The 17,328-nt window shown below is 40.2% G+C and overlaps 1 protein-coding gene across 2 annotated transcripts in view; it reads left to right on the plus strand.

Annotated features, from left to right (window-relative positions):
- Positions 1 to 17,328, plus strand: part of LOC121872654 (flocculation protein FLO11-like) — a 59,249-nt gene that overhangs the window by 9,096 nt on the left and 32,825 nt on the right. The gene's annotated exons all lie outside the window — the stretch shown is intronic.

Raw genomic sequence — 17,328 nt, forward strand, 5'->3', positions numbered from 1 at the left:
GGTGTAGGATCTTATGGTATATGGTGAGATGGTGTAGGATCTTGTACTGCAGGGTGAGGTGGTGTACAATCTTGTAATGTAGAATGAAGTGGTGTACAATTGTGTAGTGCAGCATTAGCTGGTGTAAGATCTTGTGAAACAGGATGAAACAACAGCAGGCATTGTATCGCAAGATGTATGAGGTAAACAAGTTTGTGCTGCAGAGGCACAAGGCCCAAGATAATAAAATTGTGTAAGATCCCTGTAATGGTGGCTGAAAAACATCAAGAAAATATCCTTATCATCTGAAGATTCTCCCCACAGTTTATTTCCCAGTTGATAAACCACCTTAACGCTACCTAGAGGAGGGATTAGGTTAGGTCAGCTAAGTTAGAATAGGGTACGGTTAGGTTATATGAAGTTAGGTGAGGTTAGATTAAGTTAGTTTAGCACTAGGGTAGTTAATCTTCTGGTGAAATAGGCTGAGGGCGATCATCATGTATTGATATTGAACCAGTTATTCTGTTAGGTACCTCGCTATTGCTTCCCTCAATGGTGGATACAAGTCCAAAAACACCTACACAATCACACCAGTAATACACTTTACATAAATCCAGACCAACAAAACAAGAACACCTTCTCAAACACATACGAATGCATTTACATACACACATTTATGAGAGAGAGAGAGAGAGAGAGAGAGTATCCACACCACCAAATATTCAGCCGCTACCACCAATGTCTGTATATAGATATCTGTTTATTACCCCGACTTGGTCCATCCAGTTTGTCACCCCCTAGGCTAGTGCATATAGATTGATAAGATTGTGCTCCTGACCAACATTCTTATCCGGGTCACCTGATAAAGATAATCCCACCTACGTAGCCCCTCCCCTCGCCTTCCCCGTCTCCCGTACCTCCAGAGGCTTCCACGCATTCATTAAATCGATAAATCACCAAGAATTGTGATAGAAGACCTGGAGTTGATTATAAGGTCTATTCTGTGAATGATTCAAGAATGAAGACAGATGCATCGTATATAAGTTTCTTTGTGTGTGTGTAATAATAATAATAATAATAATAATAATAGTAATAATAATAATAATAATATTAATAATAATAAACTGTTTATTAATAGAGTTGCAGCCGGTGGCTGAAAATATAAAAACTTAGATGTGATTTAGACAATGATATACTTTCAATACATTTACAGGGCTGTACAGTACATAAATCAGGAGCTTGAACTTGTTTTGGGGATTACTGGCCACTTCGCCGTTAGGCTATTTCGGCCGAAGCTGTTTGTTTGCAGAGTCATTTTCTTTGGACTTCTTCCTTTCATCTTTTTACTTTTCAATTGCCATACTTTTTCTTGGTCTTGTTCTGGTATATTCTCGTAAACGTCTAAAAACGGTGATAATGTTAATGTTAATATATCGTTTTCTTCGGTCTTGTTTAATTCTGGCTTCTTTTCTGTGGTCTTCTTGGGGTCTTGATTTTTTTTTTCTGTGGTCTTCTTGGGGTCTTGATTCTTCTTTTCTTCGGTCTTCACTACAAGGAGAGCCTCCTTGTAGCTCAGTTTTTCTTGCTTCGCAGCTTAGCCACCCTACACTCCTCCCTCCACTTGGGACACTCCCGGTCGGAGGAGGAGTGAGGGCCACCAAAAGCTGCGCATTTCTTGGCGGCCGCCGAGCAGGTGGTGTCCTGGTGCCCAGGTGTCCCGCAACTGCAACAGACCTCCCGAGCACGACACTTCCCCGCCAGATGGCCATACCTCTGGCATTTGTAACATCTTGTTGGTCTTCTTTCATACGGTCTTGCTGGGATGTTCTCCCATCCCAGCAAAACAGTGCTTGGTAGCTTCTTGGGGTAGCCAACCAGTGCTACTCCACTGGTCAGCTTCCGTACAATTGAGAGCTGGTCTCCGATCAGCTCGGCCAGTTCTTCTTTTTCAAGGTGTTCTTTCTCGGTGTGGGAGATGACTCCCAACGCCAAGTTGTCCGCTATGCGAGCTTCCACTAGTATCTGGATCCCGTTAATTTCTGTTATGTTGGCTATTTGCTGGGCCTGTCCCCATTCAGCGAAGGTGACGATAAGGCCACCACTCACTTTGCAGACGACCCTTGTCACCCCACTGATTCCTGAGGAGTCAAAAAACTTCCTCAAGACCAGGAGGTTTAGTTACTTGCGCGAAGGGCATGTGACTGGGTACAGTCTTACGACCTTCCCCTGGTCACAGGTCACCATCGTCAGGTTCACGTAGTACCTTGGGAGCAGAGAAGACCTTGCCTCGCCGAGGTGCAGTTCTCAGATGATTAGGAGCTGTTTATTATTTTAACAATAGATGGGATGGTGCTATTCTTATATCTATCAGTGCGGGCTCTTATGGGCTGAATTTTGTTGTAGTGGCGGACTGCGCGAGGTGGGCGGAGGACTGCAGGTGGCGATGACGAGGATGGTGCACCATCCTCGTCATCGCCACCTACTGCCACCTGCAGTCCCCTGCTCACCTCGTGCAGTCCGCCAAACCCTGTTAGTGATTGGTGGTGGAGGTCATTGAGGGATGGCATTTCCAGGGTGGAGAGAGCGTTGTTGTAGCCGGAGTATTCTGCTCCGAGCATGATTTTGCAGGCCCTCTTCTGTACTTTCTCTAGCTGAAGTTGTTGGGTAGAGTTGAGAGAAGACGATCAGGCTGGTGACGCATACATTAATTTTGGGAGAATAAATGCGTTGTAGATAGTCCTCAGCTCTGGCGCGGGTGCCCCAAGTGACCTGAGTCGTCGTAGCATGTAGAGTCAGTACAGGCTGCCTTGATTGTGTTGTTTACATGAGCCTTCCAGTCCAGTTTGTGGTGTATAGTTACACCCAGGAGTTTGGAAGACTGCACTAACTGGAGAGGATGGGCACCCACTGTAACTGCTGGAGCTTGCACTGGAGTGGTGGCAGTATTGATGTACATGACTACAGTTTTGGTGTGATTGATGGTGACCTTGTTCTCTGTAGTACATGCCTGTAGCCTGTCCAGGGTGCCTTGTAGCTATGAGTAGTCCGGTGAGGTGTTGTCCTTTGTAACCCCCACAGTGCAGTCATCCACATACTTCCACCTGTGAGGAGTGTCCGATAGAACGTTGTTGATCAGGATTAGGAAGCACAGTGGTCCCATCTTGGTCCTCTGGGGAACACCGCAGGTGAGGTGTTGGAATGTGGAGACAGAACCCTGGTACCTCACTGCCTGACGACGCTCACTCAGGAAATCAATGAGCCATGAGACCAGATTGGTGGGCAGCCCTAGTGCAATGGCCTTGTTGATAACAGTGCAGTGATCAACAAGGTCAAAAGCCTTCCTGAAGTCAACAAGGGCAACGGCCAGTGATGTCTTACGTTTCTCCAGGTTTTTGTGCAGAAAATCCAGGAAACTAACTAAGCAGTGTGATGTAGAGGAGGTCCTCATATTGCCAAATTGCTGTGGATCAATTGACTGATAAATACTAGCAAATGCCCATTCAAAAACAGAGTCTTCACAGAGTAGATTGGGTATGGAGGTAATGGTAACTTTGTCTGAGGGATGCATTAATAATGGAACGGAGGGGGGTGGCAAGTTCGACTGCAAACTCCTTGTAAATTTTGATTGGGAGGTCAATTGGGGTTGTAGAGCGTTTGGATTTAAATTTCAGAGGTTTGTTGGCAATTTTAAATGGTTGAACACTGGGAGGGGGGAGGGGAAAGGTAAGTAGGCCGGAAGAAGAGTGAGGTCAAGACTGGGCAGGTGTATGACATATGGTAGCAAAGTGGTTATTAATTGTCTCAGCTGCTCCTCACTAGGTAAATGAGAGATAAAAGGAAATGTGGGAGACTGACGGTGTGTGTGTGTGTGTGTGTGTGTGTGTGTGTGTGTGTGTGTGTGTGTGTATTAAGGAGAGGGCTAATATAAATTCTAATTTCACTGAAAATTATTGAATAAGACATTATTTTTGTAAAATCTCGAAGGAAAGGGAAGTCTGGGAAAACACTACACGTTTTATAGACAAATAAGTACGAAATCGCTGTATTGTAAGTGCAGGCGGAGAACAGAGCCATAGTGTGGACGATAATACTACCCCAAGAAAAAATATTTTTTTTTAATCGGCGAAATATATCGGAGTTGCTTGTTCAGTTTTAGCCTCACGCGGAAGTCATATTTCTGGTTCCGTCTTAGTTAGATCAGTGCGTACTGGTCATGGGATCATGTGAATATTAGGCACCCTACCTTATTTCACCTGATGGTTAAGCACTGTAATGCTAACCTAACCTAACACCCCTAGGTAGCAATTAATAGAGAACCGTTAACAGGAGGTGATGTTAGGGTAACGTTGAAAGGTGGTGACGTTAGGGTAACGTTGAAATGGGGTGACGTTAGGGTAACGTTGACCGGTGGTGACGTTAGGGTAACATTGGAAGGAGGTGACATGAGGATACCGTGAAAGCCGTGTACTGGACGTGTGATTACGAACGGGGGCTGGAGAGTGGACGGGCTTGGCTAGGAAATGCTGTCTACTGCTGGAACGTCCGGAACAGAAATGTTCTTTGTATTGAGGAGTATCATTTATATTTTTAAACTTTTGATGGACTAGTGTAATTACTAACCTAAGTATACGTGCTTAAAGTCCTTACTTGTCGAAGCATAGTAATAATATTTATATCAACAACAAACTTCAGGATTCACACAAGCAGTTGCGGAATTGATTTTTTTTGTTTTTACGGGAATTAGCCCACCCGGGCACAGGTCACTGACCCACATCGGGGCCTCGGGGAAGAAAATGTAATAATAATAATAATAATAATAATAATAATAATAATAATAATAATAATAATAATAATAATAATAATAATAATAATAATAATAATAAAAAAGAAATTAAAAAATGAGAAAAAAGATAAAAAGTGAGAAACAATATATGTATGTTGTGTTGTCAATGGTAAGAGAAACAATAGAGACCCTGCAATTGTGTGTAAATGAAGCAGAAAGTCAGATCAGCAACCTGGGACTTGGTCACAATTTTCGTGATGCCATATGGCAGCAGGGTCTACCATTAGACAATACATTATGCTTCCAACATCTTCCCAGGCGGTAGTACCTCCCTGTTTGGTAGCTGCCTACTACCTATGTGTTTGGTAGCTATGAGAGTGATTGTTGTAAGGCGAACTTGGCTTAACGTATAGTCCAATTTAACATAACCTAACTTAACCTATAACTTAAATATAGTCTAACTTAATATAACCGAACTTAAATAGTCTAACACAACTAAGATTTTGTTTGGTGGAAAATTGTTTAGTGAGGTTTTGTGCAATAGAAACGTGTCTAGAAATATTTTTGGTGCGAAATTGTCAAGTGGGATTTTGTTTAGTGGCAATTGCCGGAACCTGTATAGCCTCGCAAATTCCCTTTGGAGATAATTTGTGGCGGCAGACGTCGCACCACCAACACGGCAGCGACACATAACGAACCTCTATTCACCACTCCCTTTATCCCAGTTATTATTACACATGCTGAAGGCTGGGCAGGAGCTGTGTCACCACTCATAGAGGGATGTGGGGGTGACAAGGGATGTGGCAGGAGCAGATAGACGTGTGGTGGTGGTGTTCGCTGGGATGTGAAGGTGGCAGGAGTTGGAACGTCGTGTGTAACAATGGTGTGGTTCACGTGTGTGCATGTATATGAGTGTCAAGGGAGGGTATATGGTTCTTGTCTAGTGGAGGGAGTGTGTAGTTACATAACATGCCACGGGCAAAGTGTTTCTCTGTTACTTGAACTAGTCCCACTGTCAGTTTCCTGGAGTCGTCCTTTAAGTAAAGAGCTTAACCAGGAGAAGGGTTTAGTTAGTCTTCATAAATTCGTCATCGTTTTTAGATCATTAATGAGAAAAAACATCATCAATAGTAAGAGTTTTAAATGATAATGGGATGATGTAAATTGTAGTACCTTTGTCATTAGTGTATAGTCAATATTACCGATGAGTTCTCGCCTTCCTATCCTTAATGTCGCTGGTTCGCACCCGAGACATCCTCAACTCACCAAAATGTAAATGCGTCTAACTTGCCTTGGCCAATGGGGAATTGAAGAAGATCGTGTACAATGCAAGCCACACTGCGTCTTTGTTTACCGAAGTCTATTAAAAGTACCTGGTAAGATATGCTATAATAAATGGATGATCAAATGTATTTTAAAAGAAAAATCATACAAATTTTTCACTGACAAATATATTAATATGTAATAATAGAATTTTTCATAAAGGATAAAAGGTATTCAGTGTGCTATCCACACTGCTCCTGGCGGCCATGGCCGTCTGACATTAATTTATCATTTCGCCACTTATGACCTTACTAGCGGGTGGTTTGGACGTATTTTTAGTGTGTGTTATAAGTTTATAATCAATGTAGTTAATGCTTTGGACAATAGGTTGTGTATATAATATGATATAGATATTGATTTACGGTAACTACTGTATAAAGTTAGCAGTGAAAATTTTTTTTTCACTTTTTGTAAGAAGTGTACTAGATGTCAGGGTATTAGTTTGCTCACGCAAAGGTGTCTGGTGATTTACAGTATATACTGTATAGTTTTCAGATTCGGTTACCACGGCATGGAAAACGCTATATCTTCGTGTGTATGTACGTAATTCTGTACATTTACTGATGTTTCTGAACGTTTTAGAAATGAAACTGGACTTGAGTGCTGGTGGCAAGTACTAGATAATGCTGTTGTTAAAGTCCCAGCACAGACGTCTTACTTACGTACTTTCTTATCCTATTCACCACTTAACAGCTTACGAGTGGGTCGAGGCTCGACAGTCGACAGAGCGGTCGGTCAGTTCCCTCTGTTCCACCATCACCTCAACGCCACTAAAGGTTTATGGTGCAGCCACCTACCCCGCTACATTTGTTGACCAACACCCCAGGCACGATCCACATATCGATGAACTATTAATCAGTCACAAGCAAGATCAACTAACCACCTGAGACCGATAATCCTGTTTTATTTTATCGGATAAATCCACACGTGTGCAGACATCAGGGCCACATAAAATGGAGATTCCCCGGCATTGGGCTGTCAAGAGGACAGACATACAGGCGCCGTCATGGTGGTGGGTGGAGAGAAGGCGAGGGAGGAGGGAAGGGGAGGGATGAGCCATTGAGTCATAACATCCCCCCTTCCCCCAGAATCCATCCTCAACACACGCCTCTCCCAAATTCTGGAGCTTCTGCTGTGCTTCATGTTTGCTTCTAATGCAAGAGGGAATGTATGCTGAGAATAGAAGTTATAGTTGTATGACTCACTGTTACCTTCAAATATTTCATTACTGTATCGATCGACCAAGGACGTACATCAGACAAGCAACCCACAGGGTAGCCATAGATGTTGTCTACGTTTATTCTGTAAGTTTAATATGGAGACATAGGGGTCAGGACCTTTGTTTATTAATGATTAAGTAAAAATTGCAGCATTTTAATGTTTTTATGAATAAAAGATTTCGGTTTCAAGGTCATATATTATTATTTGTAAACAATTAGCGAGTCTCTCAATAGTCTGGATACTAATTACTGATGACCTTTTTAAATTATTTTTTGTAAAGTTTCAAACTTATATAAATACATCACAAATTATTATTTTTATTCCTTTCATTCAGATATATTTAACTGTGTTTTGTATTGAATTTTGAATGACTTTAGAGGTTGTATCGTTACTGGTGTTCCTGGATCATATTTAACGCTTAACTTGCTTAACTCGAGAAAAATTCAAAACATCATTCCTGGGACACTCCACCCTCCTAATGCCTCTCCCTCCCCCCCTCCCCCTCCCCCTCCCAGAGCTGGCACCACTAGTGACACTAATGGCAGTTTGTCTCACCACATATTGACATTGTCTCTCTCTAAGGGTGTCATGTTATGTGTATTTTTGGGAAAGGGAAAATGGATCGGGTGAAACAAAATACCATAGATTATATGAGACAGTGTGACATATACCTTGAGTATGTGTGTTCGTTTAGGGTTATACCCAAGTGTGTTTATCTTGACACAAATGACGTGTATTGGACAGTGATGAGGCAGAACCCGGGAGCGTAGCCAGGTGGGGTTCGAAGAATGGATCAGAAGCGACGAAGTATTGATTGATTGATTGATTGATTGAAACATTTTATTTAGCCAGAAAAATACAGATACAGAGTGGATAATAATAACAATATTAACATGGCTGAGCCAGTTGAGAACCTGAGCTCTCTTTGAGGCACCTGATATATACTATACATTTATCTCAAGGAAGTATTATGTAACATTTAGTATCATCTGGAATAGTACAATAGCATGGTGGTAATAAGAACATCTCATAATGTTACCACGGTTATCACTTTAATATTTATTTATTTTATTATTTATTATGTAGCACAAACTGTAGATGTGTATGGATGTGCCATGTAAGTGTTGTCCTGGAGGCCATAATTTACAGTATACAAGAGAGCGGATTTATCGATATTATATATTCTGTAATAAGTAAACTATCTATCTGTGTGTAAAGAGAGAGCATTTGTGAATGTTGGGTTAGGAAGGGATCAGCAATTCGTAAAGTGAAATGTGCCTCTTGTCTTACCGAACCCTCCCCATTAAGGTCGTGGGGCGGACTGCAAAACCCCAGTCCTGCAGGCGAGTCAGTGCAGCATGCAATATTATTGGTATCTGACGATTGATTGATTGCCTGAGCGAGTGTTTCTGTACTCCTTAAATAAGAGACCAAGTGTAAACAGGACTATGGCAAAAGTTACCACCTACCACCTTTCATACATAAGATTGGGTGTCTGTTTGTGTACAAAATGGCATGATGCTCTTGGAGGTATTTTTTTATATTAATGTATGGATAATAAATAAAAAAATAATATGGATACCGTCAAAGGGGTTCATAACATGCCAGCAATACCTTCAAAATTCAACACAGTTTCTGTCCTTCAACAGTTTTCAAAGACGCATTGTCGTTTGATTCCGCGTGCACAAAGAGATACAATGAAGTCACTAGTCAGAGCTGAATTGGCCAACTATTCAGGAGCCTGTGCTTGCCAAGTATCTGTCAACATTGCGAAACAGAACTAACGGACTGCTCAACTGCCTATAATTTAATCGGTTTATCATGAAAATACAACGAAAAAAAAATAGCCTTGCCCACATGTTAAAATTCGAGGAAGACAACAGGAGAAAAAGACGTTGCTTTTGAGGATATGTTTGAGTTATTTACTATCAAAATATCTACATCAGACGCCAGTAACAACACTCCAATTAATTTGGTGACTTAGTAACTCACAATATGTGAAAGTTGACAGACAGCTGGTTGCCAAGTGAGGTGCTACAACATATCAGTGAATTAACTGATAAGGCGTCACCACCCACTTATTTACCAGCAAACAATTAACTTTTGTGGAATATGACGGTTGCTAAGGATATGCCATATTTTGGGTGATACAGTACCTCAGTTGATAAGGAAGTAATGGCTCAGTACGAGTAATGATACACTTACACTATATCCATTACAATATAAATTTTATCTTAATGTCTCTGCTTTCTTGACACTTTGGCTGCAGCCGTTCTTCTCTTCTTGCCTGCGGGCTACTGTTTTCTTCTCTATTAAGCTTACCTCATGTCTCAATCGCCACGACACGCGCATTTCATGTGGTTGTAAGAATTCGGCTCTGCAAAATGTTTATCTCTCCCACGTATGCGGGCACAGACCAGTTGGGATCATCTGAAAATCCATTAGCTCATCATGTATGTACCGCAAGGCGAGGACCCGCATGCGCTTACTTGTCAAGGGTTAGTGGAAAACAAAATTCCCATTTGGCCTCTTTTTAACACCTGTCGTCCCAAATTTTCTACCTGAACTTCTCACCAAAGGTCAATATTCTAAACCCTGAATCGGATTCCTCGTCTTATTGATTAACTTCAATTCCACCCCGACCCCAAAAATCAGCCACCGAGAAAACAAAAGACGCTCAAAATAGTGTTTTCGATGTTTATTTTTAAACTTCGACCTTTGTCATTATTCCTTCTCCGGAGATGACTGCCTCTTAACACTTATGTATCAACGTGAGATAAAGTGCATGTATGGTGAAGTATACCAGTATTAAATTACACTACACACCTTGATTATAGTGTGCGAAATAAGCACTTACCTCTATAACTTTAATGATGTTATTGAATTATTTTACTTTAAGAATTTCGGTGTCTATACAGTACTTGCATTTAATTTTGAACTGGTCAGCCAGATAGATATTTGAGACAACTTGCTGTGGAGAAGGCCTACGATAACATAAAGACTAAGTTAATGAGAGCAAAGAAATCATTAGGCCTCTACTGTACATTAGGGTTGCCATACGTCCGTGTGTCCTCCATTTAGGTCTCGAAATCTTCATCCGGAAGGAATTTTTTAAATTCTTCAAAAGTCCGGAATTTCAGCTTCCATCATTTTCTTCACGGAAAGAAACATGAAACTGTAATGACGAGAGAGAGAGGAGGTGGAAACAGTAGAGATCTTGTTCAGTTTTCGTCAGCTGATAAGTCACGTGTACGCGTTGTACGGTGTTGTCAACTTAGCTGCTAGCAGTTTTTGGGGTAACCTGTAGTGCCATGTACTGCTTTTCCTTGTTCTTCAGCCACGCGCATTATTATATATATATATATATATATATATATATATATATATATATATATATATATATATATATATATATATATATATATATATATATATATATATATATATATATGTATTTAGTGCTATTACAGCCATAAATGAAATGAAAGTATACCATTTTTTCTTATGGCTTTTTTTTACACTGTAGCATTTGTTTTTCTTGTCCTGCATTTAAGGCATTTTAGCAATTTTCAACCATAATCTATCCACTTTCGCTATATTATTTACGTGTGTCGACAACTGTGACGGTGACCGGTGGTTGGCCAGTCTTTAACCTGCAGTGACAGTGTTTGATCTTAGTCTTTGTTGTGGGTTTGTCGCTTGGTGCCACAGCTAGTGCTTACGATTTGTTGTACTTTTCCAGAGCATAAAACGGTCCCGGCTGCATCAAGGTTACATAGCACCAAAGTGTGTGCCAGGCGGGGGGCGGGGGGTGATGTCTTCGGGAACGTCCTCTTTTTTGACTGTTCAAATATGGCAACCCTACTCTACATTATAACTGGAAAAAAAAGTGAAAATATTGCAGGATAGCGAAGAAGTCTGGCCAATCTGCATAATTGCGGGGAAAAAACTTGGAGTGAAAAAGGGGGATTCCATCCACTCCGCATTATAACAGGTAAAACACGCAAATTATTGAAAACAGTAATTATTGAATGACCACCTACAGGAATAGCCTAGCATCCCACAATATCTCGCTAACACGTTACCAAATTTGACTGGGAGTTTACATTTTATCTCCCTAAATAAAATAAGACAAAGTTTTTGTGTACCACTATTTTTGTAATCTGCATAGATATGATTATAGTAAATTTTATTATTAGCTTATTCAGTGTCTTAATTATTGTAACTGCTTTTATTAATGATATTATCTTGGCGGAAGTGTCAAGACGTAACAAAAACGTAACATATAGCCAGATGGCGGCCGTTACTCCCCGGTGCCAGATGCAAAATGAACACGTCCACAAGGGGGAAACCTTCCTATGCTTACAAGAGGAAAAGGAAACCTAGTGCCATTTCTACCTATCTATACTGATTAAATGCCACCATACGTTATTCTAAAGCAACTGAAGGAACACAGTAACCTTAAATTACCTCGCAGGAAGGTGTTTTTTTTTCACAGTCCACTTTTCGTACACAGGGTAATTATATTGCCACCTTACCGCTTACCTCCTCTGTATCCCTAGCTGTGACACCGTCATGTCATTTCCGGCTGTCTGGTGGAGTTCAGCGACCCACCGGTAATGAACACAATTATATTCTCTAAAAATAACGTTAGGAAAACTCATCTAACTGTTGAAAGAAATCAACCACAAATTTGCGAAACAGCGATTAGAAAAACAACAATGATGAAGATAATAGGTTTACCACAACTTGGTGACTCACGTACAGTATTTTGTTCAGGGTGTCCACACTTCCTGTGTATTACCACCATGAATTTTGTTTTCGGTGCATTAACCAACAACTGGTGGTAACCGTTATTTGTTTGTTTGTTTATTCATTTATTTATTTATTTATTTATTGTCAAATCACAAATTAAATGAACACTAAAAATTAACTCTAATTTATTGAAACCATTATAACATTTCGTAAAACTTCCACAGTTAGTCTGTGCAAAATACAACTTTGGATACTGTGTAAAGATGAAAATTATAAAAACAAATATAAATTCGTTGCGCTGTAATGAATAATTTAATAGTAAGAAATAAATTATTACCCACGACACATGTCTGTAGGTCTTTTGATTGTCTGTTATCGTTAGCTCTATGACTCGATACATGGGCTATAACTTGATACATGGGCTTAATTTGATCTACCCTTCATGTGCTATTTGGTTATGTCAAAGGTCAAGAGGCAGAATAAAGGAGTTTATTGGTAGATGAGTAAGAATCTAGGTCGAGTGCAGTGTTTGTTACGAGTCATTAACATACTGACCACATGAAGATTACATCCACATGAAGATTACACCCACATGAAGACCACACCCACATGAAGATCACATCCACATGAAGATTACATCCATATGAAGATTACACCCACATGAAGACCACACCCACATGAAGATCACATCCACATGAAGACCACATTCATATGGTATTCTGCAACATCCCACATGCTCTCCACCTCATTAAGTTTGTATACAGTATAATGAACATGACTCAGCAATAACTAAAGGCGTTTTTTGTAAGGCGTTTTAAGATGCACGGAATAGCTAACGCGTTAGCTTTCCCGGACTGTCAATACAAAATACGACCGTACCCGGCGTACCGCGTCTTGGGAATAACCGTTGTACAACACAGTCTTCAGAAAACAAGAAAATTAGGAGAACTATACGTAAACTTCGTAAAGGACACCATGGTAGCTTTATACTTCAGCAGCAGATTATACTATAAGAATTGGAGATTTGTGAGGTATTGGTGTAATATCTTCCCTATATTACTAACATGGCTCGATCCATTTTCTCTACAGGAAAGGTGCTCCACAGCCTCCACTAAGTATGCTCTCTCGTCTCGCGGCTACATTGTGTTCTTTACGGGTGTTCTGATATATAAACACGAAATACGACGAATTTCAGGTTCGTTTAAGTCTTAATTTTTGCAATTACAGAATTGTAATCAACTTGTTCACTCTTATTTAAAGTATCATGAGTAATGAGATTAAAGTTTTAATCATATTTGAGTAATTAGCAATATTTTACACAAAATTCACAAGCGTAAGAAAGAAAATGTTGACCGTGACCTTGGCCTGTCCAAGGCTGTAATTAAAAACATTCAAGTCAGAATCATGAACTCTGATATAGGAGAAGTGAGAAATGCAGAGACCTGGCAGTTGTAGCATTAGTAAATATGACAAATTTTGTGACAAGAGGTACCGGTATGGCCAGCATAAGGATAGAACCAGACAATGTGATGTAGTCGTGGCCAGAATTAGGCTAGGATACAGACACATCTGGCAAGTTAGTAACGCTGTACCCCTACCGGAACACTCAGCATGTAAACTTTGCGATAAACCTTTAAAGCATACACTTGAACATTATATTATTGAATGTGACACTCAAAGACTTCAGGCCACCTGACTTATTGTATCTTGAACTATGTAATTACTACATTGAATCAGGGGTGCTTGAGGACATTCTTGCTGTTTATCCCAAATTTGCTATCCCACACTGATTAGTCTTCAATTAGAATATGATTCCAATGTATGTGAACCACTGACCCATATACTGTATACTGCTAATGAATATGATGTATTTCCTTCTTTGTGTACGAACCTCTGTCCTGCAGGGCAGTGAACAGTGACATTACCCATATGAATCTGACCTCAATACATATATAGCTGTTAATGAATATGATGTATTTCTTTGTGCATGAACCTCTGTCCTGCGTGGCAGTGAGAAGTGATACCACCCTCAGTGTCAAGACCTGACTGAATTACTCAGAATAGGCAAACTGTACTACAAGCTTTGCCAATAAATTTGTTAAACTAAAAAACACAAGAGACTAATGAAATCCGACAGCGACCACTAAAACAGGGCCGAGCCAAAACAGGTTTCAACTAGGCGCAATCCTATTCAATTCTTTCAAGCCATATGCTTTGTTTTAGATACTATCCAATATACTACCGTATATAGAATTATTTTTATTATTGTATCACATTTTTTTTATTGCCTTACATGCACCCAACTCTTCAATATTAATCAAAATATTCTCCATAAGCGGCCATGATCCGAGTATTTACACTGTTTCAGTGGGGGAAACTAGGTAATTGGTTGTTAGCCAATTCTGACGCCTCTGCCCGCTTTAAACGCTAACGCCTGATCGAGGAGTTAGTTTTTCCTTCTGAAAGTGTCATGGGTAGAAGTCAGCAGCAGCGTTTTCGCAGACAGAATAGCTAACGCTTTACAATAAACGCCTTATCACTCCTCTCACACTCAGTTGGATCCTTATCGATTCGAACGTCAATTGTTCCTTCTAAATTTGGGGAGGTAAGTGAACACACCCGGTACAGTCTCAGTGTAATTTTGACTGTATTGTAACTACCAAGTATGTGTAAGAACTTAAAATTATTTCTTAAGATACATCCTTACGGTACAGTATCGTTCTCGGTGTAATTTCGACTGTATTATGACTGTCATGTAAGTGTTATAACAAAATGATTTCCTAGACATCCTCGCATCACATTGGGGGAAAGTGTCGTACTGCACAAGACTTAGACTGACCTTAAGTTATGTTAGTCATCTTAGGGTCAAGAACGCGATTAAACACAGACGCCACCGCAGTTTTATTGGTTAAATTGGTAATTTCAGTTGTCATGTAAAACAGTGAGAGAAAGGACGTTGACTTCAAGGACTAACAAACCCACAGAGAAGTTGTGTAGAGATGCTTCTTCAGGCAGACGTGGAAGACGGCCACGTATACTCGCGTTTTGATAATACAGTAATTGAATTAGAATATTAGGACCACCTAAAGATTATCCCTTCTAGCTTATTTCACCTTTAAGATTACCAAGCTTAACGCTAACCTAATCAGATCATTTAACTGTTATAGATTACGTTAGGTTACGTTTGATTAAGTAAGGTTAGGTTAGCTTTGGTTAAGCTTGGTAGGTAAGAATTAAGTTTGGTTAGATTAGGTTACCTAGGAGAGGTTCAGCCCGATAATCAGGTAGGACAACTGTGCCCTGGACTAGGTCTTATAATTTACTGCGTTATACAGTTAACTTCCTTGTTTTAGTGTAATTTTATATGAGTGAAGGAGCTGATGTTACGGCCAGGTAGGAAACGAATGTCTATCTGTCTTACTATCTGTCCCTTTGTGTCAGTATGTCTGTCGGTCTATCTGCCTATTCGGATGTTCCTTTGTGTCTTTATGTCTATCTGTCTATTAGTCTGTCTGTCTGTCTGTCTCCTGGGCTCCGAGTATTGTTCGTATGCTGACGTAATTACTATAACTCGCTGCTGATCCGTTTCTCACACACACACACACACTACTACTACTACTACTACTACTACTACTACTACTACTACTACTACTACTACTACTACTACTACTACTTTACTGTCACTCGGAATCGAGTATGACGATCATCCAGCTATAGTACACATACATACACACACACACACACACACACACACACAGCATATAAAATACTATAAACCCAAGTACAAAAATAAATATTTGAGTGCATCATTAGTTTCTATTCACACATTTGACGTCTCCTACCCATACAAGATACATATTTACCTTCTACCCATAAAGATAAACATTTAACTTCTTCCCATAAAGATACATATTTACTCCATATATTCTTATGTAAGATATGTGAAAGTCAAGACAGTGATGGGACGAAAGTGGGAGGGTAGTTTAGTTAAATTACTTCCACTGTCTGATTGTGTTTGACCTGCCGCCTTGAAGGGAAGGTGAGGTGAGGTGAGAAGGAAGGAGAAAAGTAGAAAGAAGAGTGCGGTGGAGAGATATAGAGGGAGAGAGGGAAAATAAGAGGAAGGGTGAGAGAGAGAGGTAATGAGGGAGGGAGTAGCAACGAGGAATTGGATGAGAAAGGAGAGAAGTAGGAAGAATAGTGGAATTGAGAGGTAATGAGGAAGGGAGGAGGAATAGCAGGATGAAGGAGGAAGGGTGGGATAGGGAGGTACAGAGTGAAGGAGGAGGAATTGGAGGAAGAGGGAAAGAATTAGGACGGTTGAATGAAGTAGAAGAGGGAGGGAGGCAAGAAGAAGAGATTGGAGGAGAGAGATGAGGGGAGATAGAAGTAAAGAGAGAGAAAAATATATATAGAGAGATGGATTTAATGATAGAGGAGATGCGTCTCGTCTCGTCTCGTCTCGTCTCTAAATTCAGATCATCTGCCTTTTCTCTCTCCAACACCTGCTACACCTTAAGTAAATTTCTCAGTTTAAATATCCAAGCAGATGGTTTATATTATCCTAATGGCGTGTATGTGTGTGCGCGCTCTCTCTCTCTCTCTCTCTCTCTCTCTCTCTCTCTCTCTCTCTCTCTCTCTCTCTCGATCTACCGTGACAAGTAAGCATAGTGACGCCGTGTTGACTCAGCTGAACCTCTCTACTCATAAGTCAAATATAATCAACTTGAAGATGATATCCAGTGTATGTGTGAAGTCTTATAACGTTCAGTACTGTATTTATTTTCTTTTAATATCTTAGTGAAGGGCAGACATACTCTACATATCAGTTTAGTTACTGATTTATTTATACATACATATATATATACTGTACATACATACATACACACAAACATACATACATACATACATAAACTCTGCCATATCGTCACTGCTTAATCAAGTAATTTACGGGTGTACATTGCATATTTATATATTTTTTAATTAAACTGACTACTCAGACCACAACTGTCTAAACTTTTTTATGGGCATACTTTCATGTATGTTTCAACAGGTGCAGTAATCCCATCGGTATAAGTCATCCTAAGTGCTTGTGTGATAACATAAGAACATAAGAAAATAAGGAGTCTGCAATAGGCCGGTTGGCCTGTGCATGGCAGCTCCTGTCGAGAGTTACTACCACTCTCTATCATCCATGGATCTATCCAGCCTCCTTTTGAAACTTTCCAGCGTTCCAGCACTTACTACAAAGTTGCTAAGCTTGTTCC

Source organism: Homarus americanus, unplaced genomic scaffold (genome assembly GCF_018991925.1).
Source record: "Homarus americanus isolate GMGI-L3 unplaced genomic scaffold, GMGI_Hamer_2.0 scaffold39155, whole genome shotgun sequence".
NCBI classification, from domain to species: domain Eukaryota; kingdom Metazoa; phylum Arthropoda; class Malacostraca; order Decapoda; family Nephropidae; genus Homarus; species Homarus americanus.